This window comes from Neophocaena asiaeorientalis, unplaced genomic scaffold, assembly GCF_003031525.2.
Source record: "Neophocaena asiaeorientalis asiaeorientalis breed wild unplaced genomic scaffold, Neophocaena_asiaeorientalis_V1.1 scaffold4, whole genome shotgun sequence".
Lineage (NCBI taxonomy): Eukaryota > Metazoa > Chordata > Mammalia > Artiodactyla > Phocoenidae > Neophocaena > Neophocaena asiaeorientalis.
In genome coordinates this window covers 3,441,880-3,464,624 of record NW_020173682.1, presented here as the reverse complement: position 1 = coordinate 3,464,624, position 22,745 = coordinate 3,441,880, and the positions used below count along the sequence as shown (strand labels likewise).

The 22,745-nt window shown below is 42.8% G+C and overlaps 1 protein-coding gene across 1 annotated transcript in view; it reads right to left on the bottom strand.

Moving 5' to 3' along the window:
* KIF5B (kinesin family member 5B) overlaps positions 1-22,745 on the bottom strand; it is a 77,964-nt gene that overhangs the window by 43,416 nt on the left and 11,803 nt on the right. The window lies entirely within an intron of this gene.

Sequence of the window (22,745 nt, the reverse complement as noted above, 5' to 3'; positions counted from 1 at the left end):
CCCGCGCCGCCGCTCCGCGCCGGGGTCGCAGGGCCAAGTTTCCCGACGAGCACGCGCAGAGGGACCTGTGGATCCCGCCGGAGGATTCGCCGGAGTTGGCTGAAGCGCTAGCTCTATTTCCTTTAGAGTACAAGGGACTCGTTACGACTGCTTGATGTTGTGGTTTAAGTAAAACACTATATTCCTCTTGGGAAGTGTTTGCTTTCTATTTGATCTGGAGATACATTGATTCCTAGCCCACCTTTTTAGAGCGCTTTGCCAGAAAAAGGAAAATTTGAATGAAGGGCGGTACCTGGCTTCTGATTCAAGCGGTCACTCATTCCCGAGAGAGTGGGTCGGGAAGACAGGACTTAGCAAGAAAAAGATTTCGTCTGAGTAATACAAGGTGCTGAAGAAATGTGGAACAGAAGGCCCTCGGGGAACTGGGGGTCTCAGTGACCCCGTAATAATCGTTATGGAACTCGTCAGTCTCGGTACCTGGAGTGTAAAGACGGAAGAACTGCAAAGACAACTAGAAACCCTTCTCCTGGTCCCCAGGATTTGTCTGTGAAGTGGAGGAGTGTACTGTGAAAGCCTCCGATGCTCTCTGTCCTCGCCCGATCGTCCCAATACCCCCAGAAATGAATCTAGAGTCCACAGATGCAGGTTTATTGATCCACAGTAATGGGGGAGAGTTCGCATCTAAGGAGCCCTGGGGCATCTCACCAAACACAGAAAAAGATGGAGTTGTTACAGGACTTTCGGGGAAGTGTGGAGTTTAGGTAAAATTTAAATGAAGTTGTGTTTTGATCGGTCCCAACAACGCAGAGCTGTGAGTGGCATCATGTCTGGACTACAAGTGGACCCAAAGTCTCGCTTCCTTGGAACTCCAAGGTTAAGATAGATGTGGAACGTTGTCTCCAGAAACCCCTTACCCACAGCTCTGCACCTGGCTTAGAAATCATTCAGGGCTTCCTCTCTGTGCCTGAGACTCTGCGGCAAGAGTGGGATGTTTTCTTCTTACTGATGTACTTTCAAGGGGCAGTTTCTGATAGTCTGTGATTTTAGAGAACAATGTTTTCAGTAAGAAAGCAACAGTCACTCAAGGAGGTTGACGTGGCAGGTGGGTCACCAGTTTTCATCCTTCGTAGCAGGGTCTCATAAAGCTTCTGTTCTCAGCCCTCTGCTCTGTTCTTTCCGAACTCCCTTCAACAGTTGTTGGAATCTCTTATCTACAGCCCTGACCTTTTCACCTGTGTGACATTCCCATCTCGCCAGCTGCTTCTAGGCCACCTTGTTTAGAATGCTGTACCTTAACCTCCAATTTAGCATTCCAGAGATGAAATTAATTATCCTCTGCTCCCTGGAAATACTGAGTGCAACTACTCAGCTCTCCATTTTTGATGACCAGCATCAGCGTTCTTCCATACTCCCAGGCTTAAAAAGTCCCAAGCACCTGTCATTCCAATGTTTCCCTCATCCCCTATATGTGCAGAAGAGAAACATGGAAATCTGTGTATCTGAAGTTCCTCAACTTCCATTCCACCAGTCCCGACTGTTCCCCAACTCAGAAGAGCTGAGGAATAATTGTTCTAGAGCAGTGATTTTCAGATTCTGCTCCATGGAGTAGAGGATCCAAAGAAGTGACTCAGGAGGTTTCACGGGTCTGCTGAGGGAATGGAGGTGGATGGAAAGGCTAAGCTGTGAAGCTCTGGGAACCTCTGCTGTTCAAGGTCCTTTTGTTGCCTTTCGACTCTCGCCTTTCCCCTCTTCCGGCACGACAGATTCTGGAAGCTCGGGCTTTATGAAAACAAAATCCAGAAAGGGAAGTGTCTGCAAGAGTCTTCTGCTTTCGTGTCTGACATACACACTTCTCCTGTGTGAGGGAGCACAGAGTGCCTGACTGCAGAGAACCAGGAAGGAGAAGAAGGCTATGTGAGAAACAAAATCTTTCTTTTTCTTTTTTCTTTCTTTCTTTTTTTTTTTTGGCTGCACCGCGTGGCTTGCGGGAACTTAGTTCCCTGACCAGGGATTGAACCCGGGCCCTGGCAGTGAAAGCGCCGAATCCTAATCACTGGACCACCAGGGAATTCCCAAAACCAAAGTATTTCTAAAAATTGCCATACCACACGAGTGAGGACTGTCAGGCAAAAGGGTTTAAGAAATATTTTCATAAGAAAATAAAAGAATGATTTTTTTAAATGGTTCATCTCAGTTTTTGTTCCAAATATAGAAAAGACCACCATTATTCAACATTAGCAGCGAAACAGTAGGTTTCCTTGAGGGTATAGTTTGAGACTCATCAACATAACTTTTTTCTTATGAAAATGTGAGTGGTACTTTCACCTATACAGATTTTTTTTTAATTAACTAATTAATTTTTATCTGCGTTGGGTCGTTGTTGCTGTGCATGGGCTTTCTCTAATTGCAGTGAGCGGGGCAAGCAGGGGCTACTCTTCGTTGCGGTGCACAGGCTCTAGGCCCGCAGGCTCCAGTAGTTGTGGTGCATGGGCTTCAGTAGTTGTGGCTCATGGGCTCAGTAGTTGTGGCTCAAAGTCTCTAGAGCACAGACTCAGTAGTTGTGGCCCATGGGCTTAGTTGATCTGCGGCATGTGGGATCTTCCCGGACCAGGGCTCGAACCCGTGTTCCCTGCATTGGCGGTTGGATTCTTAACCACTGCGCCACCAGGGAAACCCCACCTATACAGTTTTAGAACATTAAGTCTCCACTGTTCAAGTTAACCTCCAAAGCATGTCCTCCAGTAAACCATGCCTACTTGGATCACACTGTTGTGTAGCCTCTCTCCTTGACTCTTGGCTGGCCCTTTTATTCACTTGTAAGCAGTACAAGGTGGCAGAAGTGTGATCCTGTGGGCTATCTGAAACTGGGTGAGAAGAAGCCTGTAGCTTCCACTTAGTTCTCTCGGAACACTCCTTCAGGGGCATCTGAAATGCCACATGAGAAGACCAATTACCCTGAGAACACCATGCTGGAGTCAATAGAACCCAGCTGATCCCAGCCTTCCAGCCATCCCCACCCAAGCACCAGACTTGTGAGGGAAACCACCTTGTACAGTCCAGACCAGCACACCCACTGCTTTAGTACCAGTGAGTAATCCTAGCTGGTACCCTTGGAGCAAAAGAATCACCCAGCTGAGGCCTGCCCAGATTCCTGGCCCACGGAATCATGAGATGTAGTGAAATGGTTATTGTTTAAGGCACTCAATTCTGAAAATTTGTTACGTAGCAATAGATAACTGGAATAATCACCTACAACTTGGAACTTAAAATGTATCTCCTGGAAATAATCCTATAAAATGTTACTTATGTGTAATAGGTGTATTTAGGTTGGACTGTATTTTAGAGTAATTATAAATAGTTGGAGGGGGTCTGAGAACATAACCACTGTTTCATATTTAATGTAAAGTGACTTTTTAAAAAATGGGCATTTTGAATAGGAAATTAGAGTATTTCTCTTTTTCAAATGTGTTCAGGAAATACCTGTTCCTTTCCATTGCCACTACTCATTCCTGGTCCATGGCCCTACTACTTCATGCTTATATTCCTCCAACACCTCCCAGCCTCTTTCACATTTGATCATTCAGGAAATACAGCTTGAGCTCCTATGAGCACCCAATAGGTGCTGGGGATGTAATGATGAAAAAGACTAAACAATTGCCTCCCATATCCACTAGTTGCATACAATTTTCAGATTAAATTTCCAAAAATACTGCTTTTATTACATAATTTCATTTCTCAAGAATCTACAAGTCCCTTTTTTCTCAAACAAGTTCAAGTTCCTCTACTTAAATCCCAAGTCCTTCTTCCATCTGACCTCCCCTTATGTAAGCAGGATTTTCCCACTGTTCCACAACTTACTTTCTTGACTCCTGGCAACTGGCCATTTCACTGACCCCCCCCCACCGCCCTTATAATGTGCTAATTTTAAGGTCATGTTGATCCCACCCTGAATGTCTCTCCCTTGTGTCATCCAAATCCTACCCATCTTTGGTCAAGTCTCCCCATCTGCAGATGGTTTTTCAGCACAGAATTATTTTACAGATCAGACAGAAAACCCCTGTACTGTATTTGCTATCATAGTTTAATTCTTTAGGACATTTAAATTTTTTTAAATTAATTAATTTATTTATTTTTGGCTGCGTTGGGTCTTCGTTGCTGCACACGGGCTCCCTCTAGTTGCAGAGAGCGGGGGCTACTCTTTGTTGCAGTGCATGGGCTTCTCATTGCGGGGGCTTCTCTTGTTGCGGAGCACGGGCTCTAGGCGCACGGGCTTCAGTAGTTGTGGCACGTGGGCTTCAGTAGTTGTGGCTCGCGGGCTTAGTTACTCCACAGCAAATGGGATCTTCCCAGACCAGGCCTCGAACCCGTGTCCCCTGCACTCTTTTTTTTTAGATTTTGCCAAATGCTTTCATTTATTTTTTTTTCTTTATTGAAGTATAGTTGATTTACAATATCATGTTAGTTTTAAGTTACAGCACAGTGACTCGGCTATATGTGTGTGTGTGTGTGTGTGTGTGTGTGTGTGTGTGTGTGTTTGTGTGTACTTTTTCAGATTCTTTTCCCTTATAGGTTATTACTAAATATTGAGTATTTTTGTACTCAATAATATCTTGTGCTATACAGTAAATCCTTGTTGGTTATTGGTTATCTATTTTATTTATGTATTTTTAAAATTTTTATTTATTTATTTTTGGCTGTGTTGGGCCTTCACTGCTGCATGCAGGCTTTCTCCAGTTGTGGTGAGTGGGGGCTACTCTTCGTTGCGGTGCACGGGCTTCTCATTGCGGTGGCTTCTCTTGTTGCGGAGCACGGGCCCTAGGCACATGGGCTTCAGTAGTTGTGGCACGCAGGCTCAGTAGTTGTGGCTCACGGGCTCTATAGCGCAGGCTCAGCAGTTGTGGTGCACAGGCTCAGCTGCTCTGCAGCACGTGGGATCTTCCTGGACCAGGGATCGAACCCGTGTTCCCTGCATTGGCAGGTGGATTCTTAACCACTGCACCACCAGAGAAGTCCCTTCCCAATGTATTTCTATCACCATTTTAAAATTAGTGTACAGTGTTTACATTCTAAATAATCGTTATTCACAGCTTAGCCATGTAATGTACTATGATTACATTTTCTACCTTGTACAATTTTTTTTTTCCTGGAGTTAATAATTGCCTCACTTTCCCCCAGTTGTTTGCTGCTGACACATTCCAAATCTTCATTAGAAGAATAAAGCTACTCTTGATAGTCTGAAGGCATTTGTCCACTGTCTTCTAGCTCCTATTGCAGTGGTGGAGAAGTCTGATTTCCCCTGCGTCCTGATCATTTGTGCGTGATCTGCATTTTTCTTCCAGGCAGCTTCTGGTGTCATTTTATCTATACTTCTCTTTTCTTTCCTATTTTCCATTTCCTTGGTTTTTGTTCTCCTTTTTGAGAGATTCTCTCAACTTTACTTTCAACTCACAGGCTCCGGACGCGCAGGCTCAGCGGCCATGGCTCACGGGCACAGCCGCTCCGCGGCATGTGGGATCTTCCCGGACCGGGGCACGAACCCGTGTCCCCTGCATCGGCAGGCAGACTCTCAACCACTGCGCCACCAGGGAAGCCCCTTCCTGACATTTTGAAGTTGATATCAGGGATGACTGTCAAGATCTTTCACAAAATCTGCCAGAACATTGGACTGGATGTACCATGATTTGACCAGGTACATCTTGGTCATGTCTTCAATGCCCAAGGTCTCATTCTTTTTCAGAGAGTCACTCCATATTAACAATTAATTGTATTATAAGGAAAATACACATAATTGAGAAAGTAGAAACTAAAGTGTCTCCTATTCATTCATATATTTACTGTGATTTGACAAGCTTGTTAATTCTATTTTCTAAAAACCAGACTTGTATATATTCTACAATTTTTTATTTTTGCAGACTCCTTTTCAAATGAACATATATACAACCAAGTCTGTACCCCTAGGATTAGGCAGAACAGATCCACAAGAGAGCCATCAGGAATTTAATTGCCGCCAGTCCATTCAGCTTAATTGAGTAATAATCTGCAATGACGTAAAGATGGTTATCTTTAATCCTACCGAAGAATTTTGCCTTATGTCTTAGCTGGGTTTGATGGGGGAAAGTCTCTGAGGCAGAAATTTATTCACAGGAGGTAAATTGGGCAGTGCTCTCGACAGCACTGCCTGCAAGGGAATGCGGGAAGCAGGTTTAAAGGGGAGTTGACCTGGGGTGCCGTTGCAGCAGAGGCCTCAGTCGATTTTATGGCAAAGCTTTGGAGCAGGGAGTTATTCTAATCGAGACAAAGGGCTGATCATTGGATGTTGGCTGCCCCTGGGGAGGGGGCCTAATCTTAGGTGAGGCAGCTCCCTCTGTGGAGGGCAGTTCCCACAGATGTCCTGAGCCACCACCGGCCTCAGGCAAGAATGGGAAATTCGGGAGTTTGGATGGCACATCACAGCATCCACTACACCAATGTTTCGGGTCACTTAGGAAGTCTCTATATTGTCCGTTTCTGTTAAAGACTTGATTTTTAACATAGTAAGGACAGTCAGTCTGTGCCCTTCCATCAACTGCTCTTTTCTTTATCAAAAACACAACAAAAACAAATGTCTGAATAAGCTGAATTACAAGGCAGACAACTCGAAATCCATTCTCAGTGAATACCTTCGCGGAGTTCAGACACCTCCAGGTTTTCTAACTGGTCAGCAGAATCAACTCCTTCCAAGTATGTTTCTTAATGTTGAAGAACCTTGGGAACCTTGAACCTTGATGTGTCACCGCTGCCCACCTGCCTTTCAATTCTGTTCATTACTGTCACTCCACAAGACTAGAAGTCAGGACAAAGCCTATTTGGAAAGGTAATGAAAACTTCTCTCTAATTTTGGAGGCCCTGAAGTATGATAATGATCAAGAATAGAGTCTGATATTTTATCGTAGGCATCTTGGTTACAGACAGGACTAAACGAGGAGAATCTTTAAGTCAAGAAGATGACGTATCTCTTACCCTAATCCTAATCATGCTGTAGCATGTCTATTCCGGTTAAACCTTTTGCAGGAGTGTCCTACCTTTGGGTTTCACCTGTACAAATACGCAAAGTCATCAAGTTAAAGTACAAAGCTGTATAAATACAATCTTTATAAGGGTTATGGTCTTTTTCAAGATCCGGGATGGTAAATATATCCTGTACGGGTGGTAATTAAATAAAGTCGCAGTAAAATAGTATTATAATAGCTTGTTGGCTGGATGAACCTATTAGGTTTCAAACCTTTTATTCAACAACACTTAAATGGATGTGATTGTTTGAAGTTTCTAAAGGTGATTTGTACTCAGCCCATTTGCAGTTGGTAGTTCTCATGCTCATGAGGATAAAGAGCTACTTTACTACGGATGAATGAGGAAACCACTAGAAGGAAAATGCGTCGTTTCATTCAAATCAACAGTAAAAACAAAGATTTTAGATAGGAGGAATCTCTGGCATTAAGCTATTTTTTTTTTTACTGGCAACTCTTCATCTTCTTTGATTTATTCTAAAGGTTATATAGATTTATGTATTAAAATAAAGGGAAGAGTTATTTTTTTAATAAGTTTATTTATTTATTTATTTTTGGCTGCATTGGGTCTTCGTTGCCGCGCGCGGGCTTTCTCTATTACACACGTATCTGTGATGCATACTTTATGTGCATATAATCTGTAATTTGGGGTCCATCATTTATTTCTACATTATTATTTCCTCCTTGACCCCCTCAAATCCTACTTCCCTGTCCCACTTGTAATAACCTTAGGAAGAACAAACAGCCACAAATTCTGTTCCTGCAAATCTTCAAGGGAGCTCTGTCAGCCACTGAATGAAGTCAGGATAATCTCGCATCACTCGTCACTCATCATTGAGTTTGTTTATCTGCCGTCAGAAGTCAGTGTGACAGTTGCATTAGCTCAGCTGATGAGGAACAGAAAAGAGGGTGGACTCGGGACTCAGCTCCCTGGCTCCAAACCTTGGCAACAGCACGAATCACAGAAATCCTCCGATCCACAGCGTATCTCCCAGGACTGAGGTCTTCATTCAACAAATATTTACTCACCGCCTAGTAGACACCAGGCCCTGGAGTTACCACAGAGAAAAAAAAAAAAAAAAAGGCCTGGAGCAGTTCAGAGCAAAAGACTAGACCATGGGGATAATTGAGGTAGGGATCCATTTTTTTATGGACAACTGCTTTTCACAGCACCATTTGTTAAATAGTTAATCATTCCCCACTACTTTATATTGCTAGTCATACGCTGAGTTCCCATATACTCCTGGGTACGTTTCTGGGCTCTCTATGATTAAGGATTCTATTGATCTATTTGTGTATTCCTTTGCCTTTAATTTTTAAATTTACAGCAAGTTTTTTTTTAATAAATTTATTTATTTTATTTTATTATTTATTTTGGACCGCATTGGGTATTCGTTTCTGCACGCAGGCTTTCTCTAGTTGCGGCGAGCGGGGGCTACTCTTCGTTGCAGTGCACAGGCTTCTCATTGCGGTGGCTTATCTTGTTGTGGATCCCAGGCTCTAGGTGCACAGGCTTCAGTAGTTGTGGCACATGGGCTCAGTAGTTGTGGCTTGTGGGCTCTAGAGCACAGGCTCAGTAGTTGTGGCGCACGGGCTTAGTTGCTTCGCGGCATGTGGGATCTTCCCGGACCAGGGCTCAAACCCATGTCCCCTGCATTGGCAGGCAGATTCTTAACCACTGCACCACCAGAGAAGCCCTACAGCAAGTTTTAAAATATAAAAATTTAAACTTACAGCAAAGTCAACAGAATTGTATAGTGAACACCTGCATAGCTACGATCAAGATGCTACATTTACAAACACTTTGCTGTACTTTATTATGTATCCGTCCAGCTGTCCATTACTCCATCCATCCATCCATTGATCTATCTTCTTTTTGGTGTACTTCCAAATAAATTGCAGATATCAGTACACTTTTCCCTAAATACAATACCACACTTTAAAAATTATAATTTTATAGTAAGGTTATAGTTTCACTGCTACCACAACTGAAATTTTCAATTACGTCTCAGAATTTTTGATATTTAAAGTAATTTCCTGTTAAGACTATGAAAAATGAAATAGTTGGGGCCTTGACGACTTGCTGGGTCAGGGTAAATGGAGCGTATGCTCCCCTCAAGCTCTCTTGATTCTAGACCAACTGGAAGGAGGTGAGCTCAGATAACTTTACCCTGATTATCTGGGTCCCTGGGATCTTTAAAACTGCGAGATACTTGTAATTTCAAACATTCAGTTTCACATCGCCAGAGGAGGAGGCTTGAACTTAACTCTGAGGGCAGACTGTTCCCTTGTTCCCCTGTTCTTGGACAAACATGTTAATGGACTTTTTGGTAAAGAAAGATCCTATTCTGTAATAAAAAGATCCAAGAAAATGAGGAGCTATACTGTTCTGAGTAATATTGATATTTCCAACATTTGTCTTCAATGTGGGCATTACATCCCTGCAAATCTGAGTCCTTCCATTCTTTTCTATAAAGAAATATGATTTCTTTAGAATAACATTTATTTATTTATTTATTTATTTATTTATTTATTTTTGGCTGCGTTGGGTCTTTGTTGCTGTGCGTGGGCTTTCTCTAGTTGCAGCGAGCGGGTGCTACTCTTCGTTGCAGTGTGCGGGCTTCTCATTGCGGTGGCTTCTGTTGTATCGGAGCACGGGCGCTAGGCGTGTGGGCTCAGTAGTTGCGGCACATGGGCTTAGTTGCTCCACGGCATGTGGGATCTTCCCGGACCAGGGCTCAAACCCGTGTCCCCTGCATTGGCAGGTGGATTCTTAACCACTGTGCTACCAGGGAAGTCCCTCTTTAGGGTAATTTAATGTTGACCAAAATAACCACCAAAATGAGTTTACTCAGGAATAGCAGAGAATTGTGATTTGGGACAAGAAAAGTAATGGCGAACCATAGACACGGCGGAAGAACACAGGAGAGGGGCTTGGTCATATAGGCAGAAGTGGAAATTGGGGAGGCCTGGGGTGGTTTTTCATTTGCTGCAGGTGGTGGGCAGCTGCACTGAAGGTGGGGTCCATAAGCTGCGATGAGTGAGTGCGCCCCCTTCAGGGCTTTCCCGGCTGCATTTAAAAGGAGGTCGCCTTTATCCATTTTCAGTTTCTTTCTTAAATGTGCTTTTGTTCTTTTCTGTCCTTGAAAATTACTGAGTATTCATGCAGATGTATATGTGTGTCTGTGTGTTCTTGTTTAAACTAAGATCAAAGTACCCGGCACATAATAAGTTCTCAATAAAAGTTAATTATTATTAATAATAAGAATCCTGGACTTGCACTGATGATACAGGATGGAAGCTCAGACTATTCCCATTTCGGCATAAAGGAAGTGAACTCTTACCAGGTTGAGGCATTGGGCATATCTGAGTCACAAACTATTACAGAATATTATTGCCTTATTGTCTAGTTATCATGGTTAATTTTTCAGAGAAATGAATGCTACCTATTGGGAAACTATTGGCTAGGGATTTGTGCTTGAGAGTTAGGCAGATAAACAAAGGAGAGCTTTCAGACACGGAGGGAGACAGAAAAAATTATGGGAAAAGTATGGAAGGACACAGATTTCCCAAGCTCCCACCCTCTCCTCTCCTTCCCCTTCAAAACCTCTCCTTTTATATATATATATATATATATTTGGCTGCACTGGGTCTTAGTTGCAGCATGTGGGATCTAGTTCCCCAACCAGGGATCGAACCTGGGCCCCCTGCATTGGGAGCACGGAGTCTTAACCACTGGACCGCCAGGGAAGTCCCCAGTAGAGGATTTTAAGCTTAGCCACAATAAGGTACAAACTAATAACAGTTTGAAGTATTAGCCTCCCCAAGGGGTGTTTTCACTTTAACTGGGGTTCAGTTTTAACTTAGGCTCTACGGGGCTGCCTGTAACATGTAAAACAAGTGAGCAAAACAGCCTAGTCCAAGACCACAGGGTCTGGTGGAAGCTGTGTAAAAATTCAAGCTCAAGTTTTTAAAAATCACCATGCTAAACAAGACGTGTTGCTGGACCAGATTCAGTTTGTCGCCTGCTGGTTTATAACTCGTGGGTTAAAGAAAATCTAAATGTGGAGTAAGGGAGAGATAAATTGGGACACTGGGATTGACATATATACACTACTCTAAATAAAATAGCCAACTAATAAGAACCTAGCACAGGGAACTCTACTCAATGCTCTGTAATGACCTGTATGGGAAAAAAATCTAAAAAGAGTGGATACATGTATATGTATACCTGATTCACTTTGCTGTACAGCAGAAACTAACACAACATTGTAAATCAATTATACTCCCATAAAAATTAATTTAAAAAACAACAACAAAGAAAATCTAAATGTGAAATTACAATTATCATCCAGTGGGTGGTTGAAAACAGTATGTATGTGGGTCTTCTTTTAGAGGGGTTAGAGAGGGAAGGGTAGGAAGAATAGAGGGTTTAGTAGTGTCTCCAGGCCCTTATGTGGTTCCTGGGAGGTTCCCTGCTCTTAATCAATGGAGAGTTCAGGCTTACAGGGCTGTGTAGCCCTGCTTTCAAACTCCTATTGGATGAAGCTAATTACTTGCTGCAGGACCTTAAATAAGTCACTGCAACCCTCTAGTTTACTCATCTGTCTAATGAGAATGATTCATACCCTTTGGGCTATTGAGAGGGTTCAATGAAATCACACACAAAATGCCGACCTCATTATGTAGCACCAAGCACATTCTGTCAACCGCTGGTTATTGATTTCTAAACGTGCCAGGAACCACGTTAAATAAGAGACACTCTCCCCTCTAGTGAGCAGGGCAAGCTTTAAAACAAACACTTGCATAAATAGGCATCTAGTAAATGTTGGAGCCATTCCACATTCATACAAGAAGCCATCCCCTCCATCATGTGTGTGCAGACACATGTGAACGGGAATGAGTCCCATTTCCCATGAGATGTTTCATTCTTACAGAGGCATCTATAAAAAAATAACTTCTGTGGTGACTGTAAGTCTGCTCCAATTTGAGAAATGCCTTCATGGTTTTCCAAATCAAACAAATACTCTAGTCAAGTTCAACCAACCAAGAAATAATTGTACTTCAGGTAAGAATAATGCCCAGGGCTGGACACCATGGGAGACAGAGGAAAGCATGAAATCCATGGCTTTCAGGTATCAGGCGCTTTTAAAAATAAGCCATTATGAATGTCTGACTGGGGCATGTTTTGGGTTTCTTTTCCCTTCCTGTGGATGTGAGGTGTATAGTCTAGGTCGGGAGATTGATGAACAATTTGCTATTCATCTCTGAGACTTATGGTCTGTAAACTTTAACATGGAAGACTGCCTGATAGCTAATCCTGTCATATTTTATGTAACTAACTCGTTCTATGATATAAACAAGCATTATGACCAAGAAAGATCCTAATACCTGAAAATCAGTGGAGTGAATTCTAACAGGAAAAGAAGGGTCCTGATATCTGACAGCAGTCTCGTCTGGGACATCTCTCCAGGCTCCCAGGACTTTCCTAACTTCTCGGAGTCAATTCTTCTCTGTGAAGCAGGGATAATATCTTCTTCTTCTCAGGAACTGAGTGGGGGTTAAAAGAGACAATGGGTGTTCACACTGAGTGAATGAGAGCTATTTCAATCACCACCCCCCTTCTCTGGTGCAGTTTGAAGTCACCCATTTCAACCCCCAGCTCTTTGTTCCGATTCTGGCCTGCGCTTGTCTGGGTTCCTGTGATAGCCTCCTTGCTGATCTCACACCAAGCCATTCCCCATCCTGCTGCTGAAATAGTGTTCCACAGACTCTTACACAGCAACTTAAGACACTTTCAACATCTTCTTTTATGAAGGTATTACTTACATGCGGTCAAATTCATGTATTTTAAGGTATTTGACGAATTGTGGTAATTGTGTAACCGCCATCACAATAGTCCCCCCAAACGCACCAACTGCCCCTCTGTAGTTGGGTGCCTCTCCCTACCCGCTCCTCTAGGCAAACATTGGTGGACTTTCTGTCACTATAGTTTCTTAGAATTTTATATAAATGCTTCCCATTACCTTTATTTTTATTTATTTATTTATTTTTGGCTGCGTCGGGTCTTTGTTGCTGTGTGCGGGCTTTCTCTAGTTGTGGCGAGCGGGGGCTACTCTCCGTTGCTGTGTGCGGGCCCCCCACTGCAGTGGCTTTTCTTGTTGTGGAGCACGGGCTCCAGGCACATGGCCTCCAGTAGTTGCAGCACACAGGCTCAGTAGTTGCAGCACGCAGGCTCAGTAGCTGCAGCACGCAGGACCTAGAGCACGCGGGCTTCAGTAGTTGTGGCTTGGGGCCTCAGTAGTTGTGGCTCATGGGCTCTAGAGCACAGGCTCAGTAGCTGTGGCGCACGGGCTCAGCTGCTCCGCGGCATGTGGGATCTTCCTGGACCAGGGATCGAACCCTTGTCCTCCGCGTTGGCAGGCGGATTCTCAAGCACTGTGCCACCAGGGAAGCCCCAGCTTCCCATTACCTTTCAAAAATAAACTTTAAAATTTTAGATTTGCAAAAGAATTGCAAAGCTAGTACAAAGAGCTTTCATACACCCCAGACCCATTTTCCCCATCACTAACAACTTACATTAATATGGCATATCTGTTATAATTAACAAACCAATATCAATACATTATCATTAACTAAAACTCATGCTTTGTTCAGTTTCCTTAGTTTTTACCTAATACCCTTTTATTGTTCCAGGATCCCGTCCAGGACACCACATGACAGTTGTTCGTCATATTTCCTTGGGCTCCTGTTGACTGTGACGGGTTCTTAGACTTCCCTTGTTTTTGGGGATCGTGACACTTCTCCTCATTCCTTTTTAATTTTAGATACATATTCATTTTTAATTGTGGTCTTGGAGGCCCTCTGATAGCCTATCCTACCTGTATTAGATTACTAGGGCTGCTATAACAAGGTATCACAGGCTGGGTGACTGGGACATTTATTTCTCACAGTTCTGGAGGCCCAAAGTCCAAGATCAAAGTGTCAGCAGGTTGGTTTCTTTTGGGGCCTCTCTCCTTGGCTTGCAGACAGTCACCTTCTCAACGTATCTTCACAAGGCTTTTCCTCTGTGTACACACATACCTGGGGTCCCTCTGTGTGTCCAAATTTCCTCTTCTTATAAGGACACCAGTCAGATTGGATTTGAGCCCACTTTTCTGGCCTCATTTCAACTGAATAACTTCTTTAAAGACCCCATCTCCAAATACAGTCACACTGTGAGGTCCTGGGGGTTAGGGCTTCACCTGTGGATTTGAGAGGGACACAACTTTGCCTGCAACATTACCTGGTGGTCTGACCTTTCACTCTCCTCTAGCCCCAGCCCCACATTCCTCGTTCCTTTCTCCAGCATCCATCTCCAAGCTGCCCCAAGTTTAGCAGCGTTTCCACCAGTAAAGCTGACCTAGAGGAGAAACAGGTCACTTCTGCCCTGCGGCCACCACCAGTCAGGGTGCAGTGTCCCTTAGAACTGCCTAAGAAATGGCTTCATTTATCTGGCGGAAGGAGGTACTTCTGAATACAGAATCGCCATTCTTCTTGTTTGCCAAGCCATAAAATGCAACTACCTAGTCCTTGGAAAGTGTACTACAATTACCTTTTGTATAATTTATGTTGCTGTTTCTTTGCAAGTATCCTGAACTCATGGTCTTTCCTGGAATCAACTTGGCCTAACTACATTAACGAAAACGTGTATTGTTCCAGAGGCTCTTTTCACAGTGGGAGATTCCTTAAAGCAAATTGCTTTGCCCTTGAGCTCTGTTTCTGGCCTCCTTAAGGGCATCCTTGTTTTTTGGCAAAACATGATGTCCCCAAACCATCCTGATTTTTCTTGCCCCAAGACACGGAAGCAGGTACCCTCCAGGATTCCTTTCTCCTATTAGTAGAGAATAATATTAGGACCCAACAGTTGTGATTAAGTAAATAAATAAGCTGCCATTGCTGTGGGACCAGATTTAATTGTGACAGAGCTAGAAAATATATGTCTTTTTTAAAATGAGAGTCCATGATGATTTTTCCATCTTTCCATCTGTTACTATACTTTCCTTTTCTTCTCAGAAGGGAGTTTCATTTTTGTATAGTGAAGAAAAGCCACTCCTTAGCGACCAGAAGGAAAATCTCATTCTAACTGCTGAAACTTCAATTCGCCGAAACCAGTCCTGGGGAACATTGGCTCCTCCCAAAGCGTCCATTTTGACTTCTTACCCTATTTAATTAAACCAGTGCCATAACTCGAGCATGCTGAACTCTCTGGGGCCGAAGATCATCTCCAAAATCAGCGCATGAGCGCTGTCAGTGTCACCATAACCAAGCTTAAATGATTTTCCCTCTGTTTTCCAGGGACCTTGGGGGCACAAGCAATGAAAAGTTTAGCTTTGCGCAAACGTTTTGCAGACAGTTCTCAATTCTCATATAAGGGCTTTGTGTCATCTTAATTTGGGGTTTCTTAGTTATCCAAAGGCTGAACACTCTGAATCAGTCACATGTCTCTTTCATTACATTAAAAATTGAACACTTTCATTTTTAGAGCAGGTAATTTACTTCCATTGGCATTTCTTGGGAAGTCTCCCAGCCTTCAGGACAAGTGACTTACTTTAGCTCTGTTTCTGGCCTCCTTACAGGTATTCTTGTTTTTTGGCAAAACATGATGTCCCCAAACCATCCTGATTTTTCTTGCCCCAAGATGTGGAATCAGGTACTAACTGAGATCACAGCTACATTCTCACCTGTGAGCTTCCATTGCTGGGAGTTGCCTAGACAGGGGGAACTCTTCAGCCTGTCGACGCACACTTATTGAGCCTTTAGGACACTCCTGGCCCAAACATATATAGGAAATAAAGGTTGGGAGATGAAAACCATTTTTTTCTTTCCTCTAAGAAACCTCCAAAAGCTAGCCTCGTCTTTCAGAGCCAAGGGTACAGTACAACACATCTAAGAGGACCAGTTCAACTGTTCAGTGTCCCGTGGGAACGGGGTCAGTCCTCAAGATGACTCATGGTTTGAATCTGACCTTGGATATATCAGCAGTGGCCCTGATTGTGTGTTTGTTATACAGTGGGAGGAAAAAGAAAGGGGAGATGCGGCATAAGGAGGGAAATCAGGAAGTGAAAAGACCACAGACATCCAGACAGGCCCTTCCTGGAGGGATTTGAACGCCAGATCTGGTCCCTGGAGGACCCCTTCGACCACACTGAAACAGACTCAGAACCCCACGGCTGGAGCTCTTTTCCCATCCAGGGAAAGCTGATCGGAGGCTCATCTCATCCCATTCTATTTCACATGAGTCCAGGCAGCTGCTCACATTGGCACCGCCTCTTTCCCGGGATCAATACTGCACCTGCCGAGAGTGTGTTTCCTTGCACTCGGAGTGTTTAGGGAGCTAGCAGGAGAACTAGTATTTCAGACGTCAAAGAAATTGTGTTTGTTTCAGAAACAAGTTTCAGCATTTAATCCTTTGGTATGTCCAGATGACGATATTCTCTTCCTTGCATTTATTCCTTCACTAATTCATTGACTTAGCAAATACTTATCAAGGTCTTTATGTGCACAGAGCAGTAATTAAGAAGCTACAGGTTTAGCAAGAGCAAAATGTATTCTGTACATAGGTAACAGCAGGAATTATAGAGTGTGACAAACCCACAATTATGTTAGACAGTGACATTCTCTGAATTTGAAGTTAATTCGAACAAAACATAAAGTGCATAAGATTAGCCATCGATAGAAGTTACTCCACCTGGATGATACGGATGTATCAGTCTCCCCTGAAATATCCACTATAACTGTAACTTTATTTGTGACTTGGGGAAACAGAACACGAGGCTGTGTTGTAATGCCGTAATGACAGAAGCATTAGTGTCTGGGAAAAAAAGTTGGAAAAGAAAAGTATTTACCTGCCTGACTCCAGTGCTGTCCAGGGAAGAGGAAATCATACATGAATATTCGTTATCTATACGGAGATACCTCCAGAGACAAGGCTAATAACGCTTGCAGAGTGCTTTAGTCTACGAAGTGGCTCCCTGTACGTTATCGCTTTCAACATTCACAATTGCCCCATAAACTCAGCGCCATTACCAGGTCTGTTTTATTGAGGTGGAAACGGAGGCTGGGAGGCTAAGTGACTTTCCAAGGTCACACTGCTTGGGGGGAGCAAACTACGAGTGATCTGACTTCACAACAACACTCTTCTCCGCCACCCCTCAGCTGTCTGGCATACACCAGAAAATCCCACCACCCTAAGTTAGTGGGACACGCACAGCTTCTCGGCAGCACCCAACTTCCTATCTGACTCTAGGCTCACCAAGTCTCCTTTTGATCAGTAACGTGGTCTCTTGGGAGAGGCCAACCTCCAGAACATCATCATAGCACTCAGGACATGCTTCATGGGTATATAACCAGTATAGTTCCCCAGGGCTCTGTGCTTGGAAAGGCCTCTTGGTCTAATGCTTTGCTGTCACTGTCTTGAAATTTTTAAGGATTTTTGAACAAGGGGCCCAGTATTTCCATGTTTTCAGCAGATCCCACAGATTGGGTTGCCGGACCTGAGTGCACAAGTGATGGCTTCCATCTGGGCACGGGTCCCTGGGTCATCAACCAATGCCTTGGGAATTTAAGGGGATGTGGGACTTAGGAATGAGGACAGGAGAGGAAGCGGAGGACAGTCTTGCCGGGGGAGAAACTTTGGGAAGGCCGAGTGATAGAGCTAGCTGACAAGCCATGTTCTCAGCAGTAATTCCATATTGCAGGCTTGCTCCCTTTGGTTCATTCCAAAATACCACTGACAGAAGAGTTCTCACAGCAGGTCTGTATGCTTACTCCTTACATGTCTCCAAAGGAACCACGATTGACCTTTGACCAACACCTAGGAATGCGACCCCTGGAATCTTCTTTATGTTAGCCATTGATAATTTTCTTATATACGCTTAGAGATAATGGATCATGCTATACTGGCTGGTCAGGTTGCTTTGCACAGATCTCAAGAGTGATGATGTGCACCTGTGTTGATGAGTCTTGATTTTGGTTGTCACGGCTGGTTGTGTAGCAGAATATACTTATGTGACCTGCCCCCTATAAAGGGACAGGGACATTCCACATAATCCCAAACAGCTCTGCCAGAGAGAAAGTGGTCCTGTGTGATCTTCAGGGAGAGACATCAGAAGCCTGTGCTGAACCTCTCTGGACACACGGATGCACATCTGTTCCCTGCTGCTTCTGCTGTGTATGCTTTGCTGTAATACATTTTAGCCATGAGTGTAACCTGCCACTGAGTCTTAAGAATTCTTCTGGTGAGTCACCAAACAAAACAGTCTTCTACTAACTTCAAAAACAGTTTGTGCACCATGAAAAAATGCTCGACATCACTAATTATTAGAGACATGCAAATCAAAACCACAACGAAGTACCACCTCACACCAGTCAGAATAGCCATCATTAAAAGTCTACAAATAATAAATGCTGGAGAGGGTGTGGAGAAAAAGGAAACCCTCCTTCACTGTTGGTGGGAATGTAAATTGGTGCAGCCATGGAAAACAGTATGGAGGTTCCTCAAAAAAATAAAAATAGAGTTGCCATATGATCCAGCAATCCCACTCCTGGGCATATACACAGACAAAACTATAATTTGAAAAGATACATGTGCCCCTATGTTCATAGCAGCACTATTTACAATAGCCAAGACATGGAAACAACCTAAATGTCCATGGACAGATGAATGGATAAAGAAGATGTGGTATGTATATTTAATGGAATATTACTCAGCCACTAAAAAGAATAAAATAATGCCATTTCCAGCAACATGGATGCAACTAGAGATTATCACACTAAGTGAAGTAAGTCAGAAAGAGAAAGACAAATGCCATATGATATCACTTATATGTGGAATCTAAAATATGACACAATGAACATATCTACGAAACAAAAAGAGACACCCACATAGAGAACAGACTTGTAGCTGCCAATGGGGAGGGAGGGTAGGGGAGAGGGGTGGGAGTTTGGGATTAGCAGATGCAAACTATTATATATAGGATGGATAAACAACAAGGTCCTACTGTCTAGCACAGAGAACTATATTCAATACCCTGTGATAAACCATGATGGAAAAGAATATGAAAAACAATATATATATATATGTATAACTGAGTCACTTTGCTGTACAGCAGAAATTAAAAACAACATTGTAAATCAACTATACGTCAGTGAAGTTTTAGAAAACAGTCTGTGGGCTGTTTTCTGCTTTTTTAGTGATCAGAGACGTGTTTTATGGAATATAGTGATTTAATCATACTAAACCCAGATAATGGCAATATTTATAAATTATAAACTGTAATCCCAATATAGCTTTTCCCTTAAACCCCTTTCTAAAATTTGAAAATTGTTTGTTTTACTGAAGATTTTTAGAGTCTGGCTAGATTTGAAATGATTTTAAAAGACTTAAAAAAAAAACCTATATGATTCAGATGCCATTTGACCACTTGGAGAGTATCTTTCATTTTGTAGACATGTGCACTTGCTAAAATAAACTTGGAACAGCTCACAGAGCACATACCTTTGTGTCCTCTTGGGTTGATTACTGCCATTCTTTCTTCTCCAACATTCCAGAGGTACTGACTCATAGATTACAAGTGTTTCAAAATTGTATCACATGCATCCCTGCCAACCATAGCTTAATTTGTCTATCTTTGCAAAAACTTGGCCTCTAATGAGGTCTTAGGTTTATTTTATAATCCCTTTAGTTAAAAATAATGAGTTAAATTTCCTCTATACAATATTTGTCTCTATACTTAGCTCTTATATCAATAGTATCGGTTAAGACTACAATTAAAAAACCTAAAGGTATATTTAGAAAAGGTCTAATGTCTAAGTCTTCAAAGTTAATTTCTTTCACTCTATCTCTCCTGGCCATCAGATATGCTCTTATTGATATTATGTATATGGCTATTTTACAATTTTAACACCTTTAATTAAAACTTCTTACTGAGGGACTTCCCTGGTGGCTCAGTGGATTAGAATCCACCTGCCAATGCAGGGGACATGGGTTCGATCACTGGTCTGGGAAGATCACACATGCCACGGAGCAACAAAGCCCGTGCGCCACAACTACTGAGCCCGCGCACCACAACTACTGAAGCCTGTCCGTGCTCCACAACAAGAGAAGCCACCGCAATGAGAAGCCCACGTACCACGACGAAGAGTAGCCCCTGCTCACCGCAACTAGAGAAAGCTCGCGCACAGCAACGAAGACCCAACGCAGCCTAAACAAATAAATAAAATAAATAAATTTATTAAAAAAACCAAACTTCTTACTGAGTGTTGAAATAGAGCTTTATATATATATCCCCTGCTTTGCAGAATATATGTATTGTAATCAGTTGATGATTAAAGGCAAGTTTCTGTAAACTAAATAGAATCTTTATACTTTCATCATCACAGCTGAGGTCTGTGTAGAATGCTTACTATTTTACTTGATCTCTCAACTATCCTGGGAGTCAGGCATTATGTGAAGTGAAGGAAATTGCCACTGTCCAGTGGTCATTCACTGGAGAAGCTGAAGTTCATTTTGCTATCTCGTAATTCAGAAATCTTCAAAGGCTCTCCATTTCCAAGCAAATCAAGTTGGAACTCCTCTGCTATGATTTTTTTTAAATAAATGTATTTATGTATTTATTTTTGGCTGCGCTGGGTCTTTGTTGCTGTGCATGGGCTCTATCTAGTTGCGGTGAGCAGGGGCTACTCTTTGTTGAGGTGCGTGGGCTTCTCTTCTTGCGGAACATGGGCTCTAGGCACGCGGGCTTCAGTAGTTGTGGCATGCGGGCTCAGTAGTTGTGGTGCACGGGCTTAGTTGCTCCGCGGCATGTGGGATCTTCCCCGAGCAGGGCTCGAACTCGTGTCCCCTGCATTGGCAGGCGGATTCTTAACCACTGCTATGAATTTTAATATCTTCTGTAATCTGGCCCCATCCAACCTCCTTGACCTCATTGCTAACCATTTCCTGACATGGGCATTTAGCTCCTCCCTGTGCTTAGAACAATGCTGAGTACATAGTAAGTGTTCGGTAAATGCACACTTCTTGATGGATTTTTAAAGGTAAAAACAAGATATTCCCATAGGCTATCAATGAGACACAACTCTGAGGCTATTTTAAAATATATTTCTAAGAGAGTTGGGACAAGTTGAACTTTGACTAAATGTTTGATATTAAGAGATTACTGTTACTATTTTTTCTTTCTTTTTTAAAAAAATTGAGGTATAGTTGATGTACGGTATTATATAACTTTTTCAGGTGTAAACCATAATGATTCACAATATTTAAAGGTTATATTCCATTTATAGTTATTATAAGATATTCCCTATATTTCCGTGTAGCTTATTTATTTTATACATAGTAGTTGGTACCTCTATTGTTACTATTTTTACGTGCGATAATGGTATTGTGTTTACATTTTCAAAATCGTTGTATTTTGGACTGAACTGTATTCCCCCCAAATCCCTGCCTTGAAGCCTTAACTTCCATGAGAAGATAGGGCATTTAAGGAGGTAATTACGATCAAATGAAGTCATAAGGTTGGGGTCCTAGTTCAGTAGGACTGGTGTCCTTATAAGGAGAGGAAGAGACACCAGAAATGCACAGAGGAAAGGCCATGTGAAGACACAGTGAGAAGGAGGTCGTCTGCAAGCCAGGGAGAGAGGTCCCACCAGAAACCAACCTGTCAGCATCTTGATCTTAGACTTCCAGCCTCCGGGACGGTAAGAAAATGAGTTTCTGTTTAAGCCACCCAGTCTGCGGTATTCTGTTGCGGCAGGCTGAGCAGACTAATATACTTGTTTTTAAGATATCTACCTATTTATCTATCTACCTACCTACCTACCTACCTATCATCTGTCTAAATGGTGTGATGTCTGGGATTTGCTTTAAAATGCCTGTTGGAGTAGATGGTGACAGATGAGACATCATTGATAACTCTTAAACCTGAGGGATGGATACTTGGGAGTTAATTATACTGTTCTTTCTACTTCTGTTTATCTTTAGAAATTTTACTTTAAAAGTTTTTAAGTTTTGGCAAAAATGAAAAGCTAGGGCTTCCCTGGTGGCACAGTGGTTGAGAGTCCGCCTGCCGATGCAGGGGATGTGGGTTCGTGCCCTGGTCCGGGAAGATCCCACATGCCGTGGAGCAGCTGGGCCTGTGAGCCATGGCCGCTGAGCCTGCGCGTCCGGAGCCTGTGCTCTGCAACGGGAGAGGCCACAGCAGTGAGAGGCCCGCGTACCGCAAAAAAAAAAAAAAAACAAAAAAAACAACTAAAAATAAAACTACCATATGATCCAGCAATCCCACTCCTGGGCATATACCCAGACAAAACTATAATTTGAAAAGATACACGCACCTCTATGTTCATAACAGCACTATTCACAATAGCAAAGACATGGAAACAACTTAAATGTCCATCAGTAGATGACAGATAAAAAAGATGTGGTAAATATATACAATGGAATACTACTCAGCCATAAAAAAGAATGAAATAATGCCATTTGCAGCAACATGGATACAACTAGAGATTATCATACTAACTGAAGTAAATCAGAAAGAGAAAGACAAATACCATATGATATCACTTATATGTGGAACCTAAAATACGACACAAATGAATATATCTATGAAACAGAAACAGACTCAGAGACACAGAGAACAGACTGTGGCTGCCAAGGGGGAG